Source organism: Mauremys reevesii, linkage group 7, assembly GCF_016161935.1.
Source record: "Mauremys reevesii isolate NIE-2019 linkage group 7, ASM1616193v1, whole genome shotgun sequence".
Taxonomy (NCBI): Eukaryota; Metazoa; Chordata; order Testudines; family Geoemydidae; genus Mauremys; species Mauremys reevesii.
The window spans coordinates 51,209,068-51,222,840 of record NC_052629.1 but is presented as its reverse complement, the minus strand read 5'-3'; the positions used below and the strand labels follow the sequence as shown (position 1 = coordinate 51,222,840).

The window sequence follows — 13,773 nt, the reverse complement described above, 5'->3', positions numbered from 1 at the left end:
TCTTAGCTCTGGGATGGGGAGGAGGAGGAGTTCCTTAAGTGATGGTCCTTATATGTATTCCAAATGTGGGTGCGCATGTACCGGAGCCGGAAGTTTTTCAGCTGCAGAGTCCATTGACTCATGGTTATCTTACATTGCCACATGCCCCATGTGAGGCTATGAGAGAGAGTGTGGGGCAACACACCCTCAGTTCCTTCTTACCGCACGGTTGGCATCAGAATCCTCTCTTGGTGCTCATAGCCGCTATGAGAAAGATAGATAGTTATAGACAGTTATTTAGTTCTGCTTCTTCTTCTTACTTCTGCAAATAAGTTACTGTATATAATAGACCCATGCAGGGCCTCCCCTGACCTCTTCAGGGGATTATGCCCTTCATCCTGGGGTTCAAGAACTGTGCCTTATGCTCTCGCTCATTCTCCATGAATGACAAGCACACGTGTTGTTTCTACTGCCTAGGTGAGACGCACCTTGTCGACCTCTGCGATATCAGCAAGTCCTTCCTGTGAAGGGACCCAAAGCACTCCACTTCTGTGACTCAGCAAGTTCCTCATGGCGGAGGCACTCTGGCCTTGTGCGGAGTCTGATCCCAGACCATTGATACCGACAGTGCACTGCCACTCACCGGTGGTTAGTGCTCTGCCCTCAGCTTCATGCCCGATCCATTGGTACCGCAGAGACTTGAGTAGGAACACAAGAGCTGCAAGCATTCTCACAAACACCACAGCAGGTCTCTGTCGCAGACCGATGTGACACATCGGTCTCCCTCTCTGACCCAGGTTCAGTCAGGTGAGATGTCATGTGATGACCCCACAGGGCCACCTCCTTACACAGGGGCAAGGTGAAGCAGAAGCAAGACTTGCTGGCACTGACAGCTCCCGTGATAACTGAGGGTCATGATAGCCTGCCAGTGCGTGATCCTCATTCATGGCAGAATTCTCCAGGCTCTGCTCCACATACCCCTCAGTTCAGTGGACAAAGGAATCTGCCCTGGACAGCGGTCCAATGGATCCACTGATCCCCACTTCAAATTGCTGTACTCACCCTGCGGCCACCCACATTGGTGGATGAGTTGCTCCTTCTGAGCTGTGATCTGTCTCCACTGGTTGTGGTACTGCCCACACTGACAGCTCTGCCATTTCCAGAAGCTTATTCAGACTCAGAGGGCTTCTTAGCAGAAGAACCGCCTTTTTCCCCATTCTCTCAGCGTAGTGTGACTCCCAGGTGCACTCACCTTTTCCGATGTACTACATGCTGGGTCCACCTGGGTGGTACCCAATCTTTGGGGCCCACAGTACAGGACCCAGGGCCCACATGGGACCCTTATTGCTGGCCATATCCACCATCAGTGGCCTTATATCAATCCACCCCATTCCCCCTCCCCCCGCCCCCGGCTGGCACCTTTGCTTGGTAGCTTGGCGTTCTGTTTAGCTGGGTTGTGAGGAAGAAAGAGATGTATCATCCTTAGGCAAATTGAGAGATTTTCACCAAGGTGATTAACAATACTTTCATTTGCCTATTTTAGTTTCTCCTCTCGAGGAGCGGAACTCCTGATCTATGGGTTCTTAAACAAAGTGAACCATTTTTATTATTGTCTTTACTTCCTAGGTGGATCCTATTTTGGGATAAACAGAGGAGAATAACTTTTCTACTTCTTTGAGGGCCAGAAGGAATCAGTGGTTATTAATCATTCAAGGTATATCTGTTATATATCCCACACACTATGAACCGCTCCCTGTCCTCCACTGCTGCATTTGAACTTAACTGAGATGCTGTGGACAACAGTGCCTGGGCTAAATTTTCAGGCTGTGCCAGTCCATGGCTCTAAAATGCAGTACAATTGTGCAACTTTTCATGATGTGGGGAACTTCTATAAATAATTTCTCTATCTGCAATACACTCCGCCCTATGCTGGGTTCTTGCAGCTCATGGTAGGTGGGGCTGGAGTAAGTCCTATGGAACTCAGGAAAGAGCTGTTTCTTGGAATTAACCCTCCTTCCTACACACCTACATAAAAACATGGATTGGCCAAGGTGGGAATGTACTTGTGCCAGAATGCTGGAGAAGAGCGCTGCTTGGTCTTTTGTCTTTAGCTGACAAAAGGTGTGGTATGGCTCCTCCTGCACCCTCTTCATTCTCACCCTTTGTCTTGTGCTTGTGATGAGATTCTTCAGTCTAATGGCCCCCCTTTTCTTTGCTGTGTCTAAGCTCAGCACAAAGCTGCATGTTTCCTGGCCTCCGTCAGTGTTTTTCTGTGGTGGAGGACTAACAGTCAGCCTGGGACTATCCCCTCCCCCACCCATGCCAAGGTATCAAAGGAACTCAAAACATTTTCCCTCTTCCCTTTCTGATGACGGGAACCCCTGCCATGAGCACATCTGAGTGGACACGCTGCATGGGTAGCACTATTAGTCTTTATCTTCTCCAAGAAGGGGACAAGATTGGGCTGTCCCTTGAGGATCAAGTTCATGGAATGCCAGTGTGCAAGGTGATAGACTTATAAGTGCTAAAGTGACCTTAAATATGTTGAATGCACATTAAGTATACACTTTTCCCATCCCAGTGTTGAGATTTACATACGTAACTCATTGGCATTTTTATTCTCATCATGCACTATAAATACACACACAAAGATGGGGATGCTACCTCTGTACATGCAGAACTGCAACTTTATTAGACAGAATTACAATTTTCTTAACACTCAGGAACCAGGAAATTACAGTGTTAATTACCTTCAAATGTAAAATCGTAATAAAGTTGATTCTGAAAAGACAGGTGGAAGTTTCAAATAATGTGCATTGCAGTGATCTGCATATGATTTAAAAATGTAAAACAATTCTGTATAGCAACAATTTAAAAACAACTGGAGCTGTAAGAAAGCTGTGCAATGAAAATGTAAGAAGTTTTGGATTTTGTATCAAGATTTAAAAAAAGGAAAAACTTGTATCCACCCTAAAAGAGAATGGAAAAGGGTCAAAAATGGATCATTATTTATAATATGTATTTGTGTTGCAGCTAGCACCCCTTGTCATGAATCAGGACTCCATTGTGTTAGGCGTTGCGCAAATGACATCTGCAAGCAAAGGAGGATTTTGCAAAGGAGGATTGTCAAAAAAAGTTAATAAATCTGGCTATGTGGAGCAAGGAGGGAAATGAATTCCAGTCAGGGAATTCTGCTTCCATTTATATTGAGAGTCCCAACCTGAAAGTTTTTGCTGTTTTGCAATTCAGTCAGCATGGTGCAGGGAGAGACTGCCTCTGGTAATTGGACCCCAAACCATCTAGACTTGTATAGGTTAAGATCAGAACCTTGAACTCCAGCCAGAACTTTCCAGAAGCTAGTACAGCTGTTGGAGTTATGGGTTGCTGGTGTTTATATGCTTATATGAAACACTATGCCACAAACTTGACATTAAACACGTTTAGGAGCTTCTATGACTCCTATAGTGTCTGAGCACCTTGGAATCTTTTTAACACACCACCCCTGTGAAATAGGGAAGTGCTATTATCCTCATTTCCACATGAACTGAGGATAATAGCAGCTGAGACCTCTGGTAGGCTAAGTGACATAAATAATCTGGAAAAAGGGCTAAACAGTGAGGTTGGTGGTAACGTTTGTAGATGCTCCAAAATTACTCAAGAAAGTTGAGTCCAAAGCACACTCTGAAGAGTTACAGAGGATTTTCAGAAGATTGGATGACTGGGGAACCATGGCAGATTAAATTAATTGTTGATAAATGCAAAGTAATTGAATTGGAATACATAATCCCAATTATACATACACAATGATGAGGTCTAAATTAGTTGCTACCACTCAAGAAAGATCTTGGAGTCATTGTGGAGAGTTCTCCGAAAACATCCGCTTACTGTGCAGTGACAGTCAAAAACGACGATGACATTAGGCACCATTAGGAAAAGGATAGATAGTAAGACAGAAAATATCATCATGCTACTATATAAATCTATGGTATGCCCACACCTTGAATGTTGTGTACAGTTCTCATTGCCCCATCTCAAAAAAGATATATTTGAATTGGAAAAAGTACAGAGACGGGCAACAAAAATGCTTAGGGGTATGGGACAGCTTCCAAATGAGGAGAGATGAAAAAGATTAGGACTTTTCAGCTTGAAAAAGAGAGAACTAAATGGAGGGGATATGATAAAAGTCTATAAAATAATAGATGATGTGGAGAAAGTGAATAAGGAGTTATTTACTCCAGGGATCATCCAGTGAAATTAATAGGCAGCAGGTTTAAAACAAATATAAGGAAGTACTTCTTCACACAACACACAGTCAACCTGTAGAACTCATTGACAGGTGATATTGTGAAGCCAAAAGGATTACTGAGTTCAAAAAAAGAATTAGATCGGTCCATCAATGGATATTACACGAGATGGTCCATTCTCTGGGTGTCCCTAAATCTCTGACACATGCTGGAACTGGATGACGGGGTATGGATTGATCACTCAATAATTGCCCTGTTCATTCTCTCTGAAGCATTAGGCATTGGTCACTGCTGGAAGACGAGATACTGGGCTAGTTTGACTATTGGTCTGATTCATTCTTATTACTTGCTTCAAGCTCATCAGTTGTAGAGCAGGGACTTGAACCTAGGTTTCCCAAGTCCTTGGCTACTGTCCTAAATAGCCGTAGCTACTGGACCATCCTTTTTTCAAAATCATGTAAAGCTCTTACTGACCAACTGTGTGCCTCAAACCGTAGCTACTGGACCATCCTTTTTTTTTTTTTTTTTAAAGGATGGTCCAGTAGCTACGGTTTGAGGCACACAGTTGGTAAGTAAGAGCTTTACATGATTTTGAAAAAAGGATGGTCCAGTAGCTACGGCTATTTAGTACAGTAGCCGAGGACTACTTATTTTATTATTAGCAGTTGCAAGCTTAAACAGGAGTTTCAAATTGGCATTAATGTTTCAAGCAGAAGTGTGTTGTCCATGATGGGGCAGAATCTTAAAATAAATTATTTCAGACTCTATATAGGAGAACTAGAAATATTAGACTGAGGCTGTTTTTAAAAGGGTGTGTGGGTTGGGGAGCTTCACAATGTTGTTGCTCCAAAGTTAGAGCCCCTGAAATGCAAGCTGGATGACTGAGTTTCAGTGGAGGGTGATCTAATATGCATCCTATAATTATAACATTAGTTTAAACTGAAGCAATGCATTTTTTTCATATGAAATGAGTAAATGGGTTTAGTTTAATTGCTGGGAAAAAATTAAGCACAAAGGAATCCTTTGGATACAGGAGATACTATTTTTGTTATCTCTCTCCATTTGGTAATGAAGGGCTAGATTACCCCTTTCTACAGAAAATACATTGAGTTGGGAGGGGAGCTTGGCAGGGAGGTGGGGTAGAGAGAGAGAGGGAGGAACATTGGCAGGTTCCCTCTCTCAAGAGTTTCCTTTAAACAATTCCCTCTGATGGAGACCCAGATTTTTGGAGGCTGTGGTGCATCCCGGCCCACCAAAGATATGCAGGAAAAAGAACAATCTGCACAGATGCCCCTTGGCTGCAATCCCTCCTCTCCCATTCAGCAATAGGAGTTGCACAGCTTGTGGCCAGATTACTGTCCTGCTGTGCAATAGCAGACTTGGGAAGTGGGGACCTAGAGAGTGCTAATTCATCTCTGAGCTATATTATTGCTGGCTTGAATTTCACTCATTCCTGGTGCCATGGAGAGAAGCATCTCCCCTGACTAACCTTCTGCCATTCTTGGCTTGTCCACCAAAAGTTGGTAGAACTCTCCTCCTGACAGAATTCCATTGGAAGATCATCTGTGCAGGGTGAGGGGGTGGAGGAAGTGTACTGTGGCCAGAACAGTCCTCTTCTATTATACATAGAAAGATTTGCGTAAAGAGTCCATTTGGCCCCAATTTATTAATCTCCAGTGTATATTGGGCTGTGTCCTGATGGCTTCACTCAGTCCTTACACAGGCTATACTCTTGCTGAAGTCAATAGCAGTTTTAATTATGCAAAGTCTTCAGGATTTGGCCGATTGATTTTACTAGTCAACATCAAACGTTAATGTACATTGGAGTTAAATTCTAGTCTAGCATCCAAAAAAACTATATTGTAACAGCAGGAGAACTTTGTAAAGGACAAGTGTAAGCTCCCATCAGAGCCAATACTGTACTTCTTCTTTATCACCTTCAATCCTACAAATGATGGAATCTTGGAAGAAAAGAGCCCTGTCTCCTCTATTTCTATTCCAGGTAGAATTATGAATCCTCCTCCTTTGGACAAGTAATTAGAGGTCGACTCAGAGCAATATACCCAGGAACTTATGCAGTATGAGCATCAGCACGTGACTGGTTTCAGAGTGGTAGCTGGGTTAGTCTATATCAGCAAAAACAACGAGGAGTCCTTGATACTGTAAGGTGCCACAAGCACATGACTGGATATTCTGTGAGGCACTTTCAGTGTGAGAGAAATCCTGCTGGCTGATTGCGCAGTAGGGTGTGTTTTATTGCTACATTACGTTAGAACCATCTTGTTCAATGTTAATGGTGTGCAGTTGTGCTTCCTCTGGATGGCAGCATATGAATTCACCAGACTCTTGTGAAAACCACAGATAGTTCCCCTCAGACAAACAGTTGTGTTCAAGGTGCATCCCCTGTCCCGTTAGCCATCCGTATGTGCTAGATGACTGTGTGTGCCATACCTTCCTAACATCCGCATTACACAAAGTGCTAAGATGGTTGTTCATCTCTTCCCCAGCCCTCCACCTTGTGCACCTGGGAAGGCATAGGCAGGATTTAGTTCTAATTAAATAGAACAATAGATCATAATATTAATACAACATTGTGTGCATTGCTAATAGCAATACTGGTAGAGAAAAGAAATAGGAAAAACACGAGTTGATGCAGCGAAAACATGGAAGTCAGAGAAAGATGGACATTTGAAATGCACTTTCATTGGTTGATTACTAGAATTTAGGGTTGTCAATCACAGTTAACTCACTCAATTAACTCAAAAAATTAATCGCGATTAAAAAAATTAATTTTGATTCATCGCACTGTTAAACAATAGAATACCCATTGACATATATTAAATATTTTTGGATGTTTTTCTACATTTTCAAATGTATCAATTTCAATTACAACACAGAGTACAAAAGATACATACTCACTTTATTATTTTTGATTACAGATATTTGCACTGTAAAAATGATAAAAAATAGTATTTTTCAATTCACCTCATACAAGTACCATAGTGCAATCTCTTTATCATGAAAGTGAAACTTACAAATGTAGGGTTTTTTTGTTACATAACTACACTCAAAACCAAAACAATGTAAAACTTTAGAGCCTACAGGTCCACTAAGTCCTGCTTCTTATTCAGCTGATTGCAAAGAGAAACAAGTTTGTTTACATTTACGGGAGATAATGCTGCCCACTTCTTAATTACAATGTCGCCTGAAAGTGAGAACAGGTGTTTACATGGCACTGTTGTAGCTGGTGTTGCAAGATATTTATGTGCCAGATGTACTAAAGAGTCATCTGCCTCTTCATGCTTCAGCCACCGTTCCAGAGGACATGCTTCCCATGCTGATGACGCTTGTTTAAAAAATAATGCGTTAATTAAATTCATAACTGAACTTCTTGAGGGAGAATTGCATGACTCCTGCTCTGTTTTAGCCACATTCTGCCATATATTTAATGTTATAGCAGTCTCTGATGACCCAGCTTGCGTTTTCGTTTTAATAACACTTTCACTGCAAATTTGACAAAATGCAAAGAAGACACCAATGTGAAATTTCTAAAGATAGCTACAGCACTCGACCCAAGGTTTAAGAATCTGAAGTGCCTTTCAAAATCTGAGAGGGCTGAGGTGTGGAGCATGTTTTCAAAAGTCTTAAAAGAGCTTTGGATTGCTTTGGATCACTATCGAGCAGAACCCATTATCAACATGGACGCATGTCCTCTGGAATGGTTGTTGAAGCATGAAGGGACATATGAATCTTTAGTTCATCTGGCATTTAAATATCTTGCAATGCCCACTACAAGAGTGCCATGCGAATGCCTGTTTTCACTTTCAGAAGCAGGGAGCATTATCTTCTGCAAATGTAAACAAACTTGTTGGTCTGAGCAATTGGCTGAACAAGAAGTAGGAACGATCAGACTTCTAGGCTCTGAAGTTTTACATTTTTATTTTTGAATGCAGGTTTTTTGGTACATAATTCTACATTTGTAAGTTGAACTTTCATGATAAAGAGATTGCACTACAGTACTTGTATTAGGTGAATTGAAAAATACTATTTCTTTTGTTTTTTACAGTGCAAATATTTGTTATAAAAATAATATAAAGTGAACATTGTACACTTTGTATTCTGTGTCTGTAATTGAAATAAATATATTTGAAAATACAGAAAACATCCAAAATATTTAAATAAATGGTATTCTATTGTTTAACAGCACAATTATTCATGATTACTTTTTTAAATAGCGCGATTAATTGCGATTAATTTTTTTAATCGTTTTACAGCCCTACTAGAATTGACTGAAAAACTGATGGTGATTTTAGCTTCTCTCTGTGATCTTGGTATGTTTGAAAGCAGATTGCAATTTGTTGAATTTATTCAACTAATTATTACTGTGCTTGTTTGATTAACCCTGCAAGCCCACCTATAAATATATTTTAAGCAAACATCACCACCCTGTAATTATTGTCAGCCTGGATTTCCCCAAATGTTTCCTCAGGTGAAGTTACAAGCATATAGTTCTGAGAGTGTGGTGAAGTTTCGCTTGCATACATTTTGGATAACTTCACAGTTTTTCCCACCATGCCAGAGGGGAACTAGACATTGAGTTTCTCTGCTCTTCCTGCCCCTCCCCCCCACCATCTTCCTAACCCTACATTCATAGAAAATGAGGATCTTTAATGCTCATAGTAAGGCACGTGCTCCCTGCTCAAAGTGGGGATAACTATTCCTCCCGAATCCCGATTGTTCTTTAGTGGAGAAGTGATTAGGGAAAGACACATTTTCAATACTGTAGTCCCACCCAACATCATCTCCCGGACTGGGGTTCATAATGGTATTCAGAGACACTCCTTCCTCTGGCCATGTAAGCCTTTTAAAATTTCTCCCTGGAGCGGCAGTTACGCTCAGTGCATCCATCCAGTGTCACATCGCAAGTGGGCTGTGAGGAATCTGCAGTCTCTCCTATGAGAGGGCCCTTTCTTAGTAGCTAGCAATACTTTTGCTATCTTGGACAGTATAATGTACCCATTTCACTACTGATCTTGCCTAGCATCATCTAGGCTGTGACAGAAGAAAGTAGTGGCATTTCTTTGAATTCTGACATTTCAAAGGTGATGCACCCAGGTGTGGGTTTTGCCTGAAAAGAGCAGTGAGAAGATTAGCTCATCAATAATCATGTAAATCTAGAATGTTTTGGTTTTGTAGAGTGAACGTTTAAGCTGTGCCTCTTAGAGCCTCAGTGCCTCTTAGAGCTTTTTGCTTCAGAAATCATTTCAGTCTTTTAGAACACACTGCTAGCGGGAAAAATTCATTAACCGTAAATGAAAGTGTCAAGAGCAAAAAGTACAAAGTTAGCGGGATTTGTCTGCCTGTCTTTATGGGCTTAACTGACGTAATAAAGATGATAAAGGGACTTAATTTCACCTACTCAGCAACTTCAATGCAGTGCACAAAAAAATAAACAAACAGGAAGGATTAATAAAGCTAGCAGTGTTGCAGGGTTTTTTGCATTAGATTAAGATTTATTTTATTTTGTTTGCGCCACTGCAGATTAAAGTAATTTAAATCAGTTTTGGTTTAAATTAAAAAAAAGTGTAAAAGAGGAAAACTATGTAACCATTTCTTCCAATGAGAGTTTGTTCCCTGATCATACAAGCAGTGGATACATGTGAGTAATTTTAAGTAGCCTCCTTGAACTCAGCGCATAAGTGGGTGATTGCAGGGTTAGGTTTGATGTTGTCTGTCTCAATCTGAAATCATGACAATGGGTTCAAAGTTCTAATGCAGCCACAAAATATCTCAAATGCATTTGTTTCTGAACATAGGAACCATGATTGAAATAATGTGACCTGATGCTGCACAAGTGAAGTTAGTGGGAACAGTATTGGCCTCTACAATCCAAACACTTGGGCTTGTCACAGAGTGCGATGTAGGTGGTCAGATCCAGTGGTGGTCAGGAATCAAGCCAAGGTTGGAGCTGGGGCTTAGAAACAGGGATCTAGAACAAGGCAGGGCTCAGGCAAGAAGGCAGGGTCTGATGTAGCAGCTCACTAGGGATTCACCTAGTTGCTCAGACAACTTCCTGCGCCACCTCCTGCCTTAAATAGTGCGTCTGAGCCAACTGGAGAGGTCAGACGTCTCCTCTGAGTGGGGGCATTGCCTTTCGTGAGCTCCCTGCTGGTACCAGTGAGCTGCTGGGTGGTGGCTAAGGTCGGAGACTGCTGCAGACCTGTGTTGGAGACCTGCAGTCCCTCAGAGTGTTCATCTTTTGGTTGGATGGCAAGACAAGTCCCATCTTAAAGGGAAGCAAGTCTAAAGTGTTTGCAGGATGGAAACAGGTAAACGTTTGAGGGTTGGCTGGTCCAATGGCTTAATTTTAATATTTGTTTCAGTTTTTTTTTCTTGTTAGTTTACCTTCTACATTCTTTGGGGGCAAAACCTTATATTTATTATGGAAAATATCAGGGAATATATAAATAATCTCTTATTTCCTCAATGTTAAGAAGATTTCTTTTTGTAAAAAGTAATGGATTTAGGCCGAAGTAAACAAGAATATCCTCTGTCTGAAGCAGTTGTCTGCAGCCAGAGATGTGACAATGATATTGTGGTGTACTGATATAACATTTTGGACATGGATGTACACTATTGCTTTAATTTCTTTTTCACACTTTATGGGGGTTCCATTTCCTCTGCTTTGGATTTCACTGTGCTGAAATCACACCATCCCCATGTAGATATGAGGTAAACTAAGATTCTCATGTTGTGGAAGGATGGGCCCCAACCACTTGAGCTAAAGGATCTCCTCCATTAACTGTTATGAATACAGAAATTGACTGCAGTTTTGCAGTTCTGACTTGATCCAGAAGAGGACAGTGGTGCACATTATTCAATTCACTACAGCATTATACATATTGCCATTGGGTATAAAAATATTAACATAATTTAGAAAAAGAAAAACAATTAGATGCTTGATTCTTAATACCAATAAATATCTAAGTGTTAAAACATAGACTAACAGGAAACCCCTCTGAGGATTCTAATATGGTGCTTTGGAAAACACTGGCAACTGTATAAAGGTGGATTTCCACTTGTTTGTGATTGTTAATGTCTTTTTTTTTTTTTTTCAAAAAATGCTGCTGCTGAGAGTCTGTAGGGACACAAGTGTTGATAGCGAATCTGTTAGAAAATTGGGATTTAATCACACCTCTGACCTGCAGGTAAAATTGAACAATGTTTGGAGAGGAAGGTATCTATTGAAATAGTGTTACTAAATGAAGGGGATATTTGTTGTCACTTTATCCACCTCTTTGAAAAAAGGCCTTTGGCTGAAATGTCCCTATTAGGAATTGAAAGTGGCATGTGTATTCTCTTTAGCAACACATGCTAATAAAAATGAATAGCTGAATGTTATGATTTAAAGATGGAAAGGGGTGAGCCAAAGGAGAACTGGGAATATATGCAATTAGCTTCCCTCTCCCGGCCCCATCTTGGACGGGAAGATGGTGGTTTTTAATCTGGTTGTTTGTTCTTGTATCAGAGGAATATTTTAAAGGAGAATATGTTGCTTTTATGGAAAAAAGATGATTCTGGTTCTGACAGTCTCAGAATGGGAATTAAAACATTGTTTTTGTTTTTTTGTTAATTATTAAAGTAACTGTAGTGGCAATGTAGGATGTCATCTTAGTTTATTTGACTGCTGAGATGTGCCAGCATAGCCAGAAGTTGTGGAGATACTTTTGATGTTTAGTGCTGTCATGTTGTTTGATGCCAGCAGCCTACTAATGCCCACCCTGCTATGGCTCATTGTTAGTTATTAATAGATGTCATCTATTAAAAATAAATTAAACTAATTTAGCAGGATTTATGTATTGTATCCTTCCACTACAAAAAGTAGTTTGTGGTGCAGTGATGGAATTTGTGTGAAGGGTACAAATGCTCTTTCTCTGCAATTTATTTGTTGTCAGATGGGCAATTTTTCAAAGGCACAAATGGCAGTTAAATGCCCAACTCTCATTGATATTTTTTCAGTGTCAGCTAAGTTCTGTGTGTCTTACATTTCACATCTTGGTTACTGCAACACCCTTCCTTTTCTGTGGTCTTGACAAATGCAATCTGGCCCCCTCATATCCATTCAGAATGCTGTTGCTAAAGCTCATTTTCCTAGCTCATCACTTTGACTATATGAGCCCTGTCTTTGAATCCCTCCACTGGCACTCCCTTTTGTATTGTTCTTTGTGCCCTTTGAAAGTTTCAGCCTAGATCTCTTCCCCTTGAATTGTTCATCCTTTCCTCAAGTCTCAGACTTTGGCTGCACATTTCAGCTGTATTTTGTTGAATGTCTACTTTCAGCTGCCAATTTCCCTTAGAAAACCAAAACCATTCCTATCAAATTATCCCCAGATTAGTATTTCTAATAGAAATTAGGGAGACATGATGGGCAGCTGGATTCATAGTTTGGAGGGTACAGGGAAGAGAAATCTTAAAACTACCAGCTCGCTCCTGACTCCCAACATCCCTCCTTTCCCCAGAATGAGTTTGACACCCTTGGGTTTCAGGCTTCGGTTGCTTTTGTAGCAAAAGGATGAAATATATTTTAAATGATTTTTTAAAAGTAATTGGGGGGAAAAAAGGTACTAAAAGTACTCCTCTCCCCTTTTCCTTTAATTAGCCTATTTAGCCTAGTGGGTATAAGGATATGTATTTTTATTTTTTGATTTGGTACACACTCCTTTCCCAGATATTTTGTTTCTCCGGTGTGCTGTGGATGGTTGGTGTAATGGTTGTGTTTGGAGATGATGGTTTGGTAAAGGATTGTGGGAAGAAGAGTGTCTATAGGGAGCGATGGAAGGATAGCATTCCTAGGATGCAGAGTGGTCTCTGGTGAATGTTAGTTGGGGGTAATGGTGAAGTGTGTGTGTGTGTGTGTGAGGAAAAGAGGAGTAGAAGGTTTGTATTGTTAAATGGCTAACCTTTTGTTTTCCTTGCTTTCTAGTTTTGTGTCAGGCATGCTGTGTGTGTGTAGAACCCTAACTCCTTGACTGTGTTTTTGTGTATTCATATCCTAGTGTTTTTAATGCTTCAGTAGCAGTGGGTATTGGATGAAGTAGTGGGGTAACCGTATTGACAGAAGTGCAGAAGGAATATTTTATCATTCAGCAGCCGCAAATGAACTCTTCTCTGTGAGAGAATAAAATCTCACAGGAAAGTGTAGCTCCTCATCGAGATGATTTTATGTGCACTCCTATCAATCAGATTTGCATGCATGCATCCTCGTCACATAGTTTGTATGTGCCTGGCCCCAGTCAATCTGGTTTTTGTGCAACTGGCATCTGTCGATCAAGTTAGTTTGTACCCAGCCTCCTCCAATAAACTTTCATTTATAATGTGAAGAATGGTTAAAAATTACGCTAAATCTAACATTACCCTATTTCCCCCCAACCCTCCAAACAACCACTGATACATTTGACCAATTTTCCACAGGATCCACCTCTCTATCAAGTTTTATGTATCTACACAGTGTTTTTTCAATATGTACTGATCAACAATGAAAGTACGGTGG

The 13,773-nt window shown here is 40.8% G+C and overlaps 1 protein-coding gene across 11 annotated transcripts in view; it reads left to right on the top strand.

Moving 5' to 3' along the window:
- Nucleotides 1-13,773, top strand: part of GRID1 (glutamate ionotropic receptor delta type subunit 1) — an 845,372-nt gene that overhangs the window by 349,241 nt on the left and 482,358 nt on the right. The window lies entirely within an intron of this gene.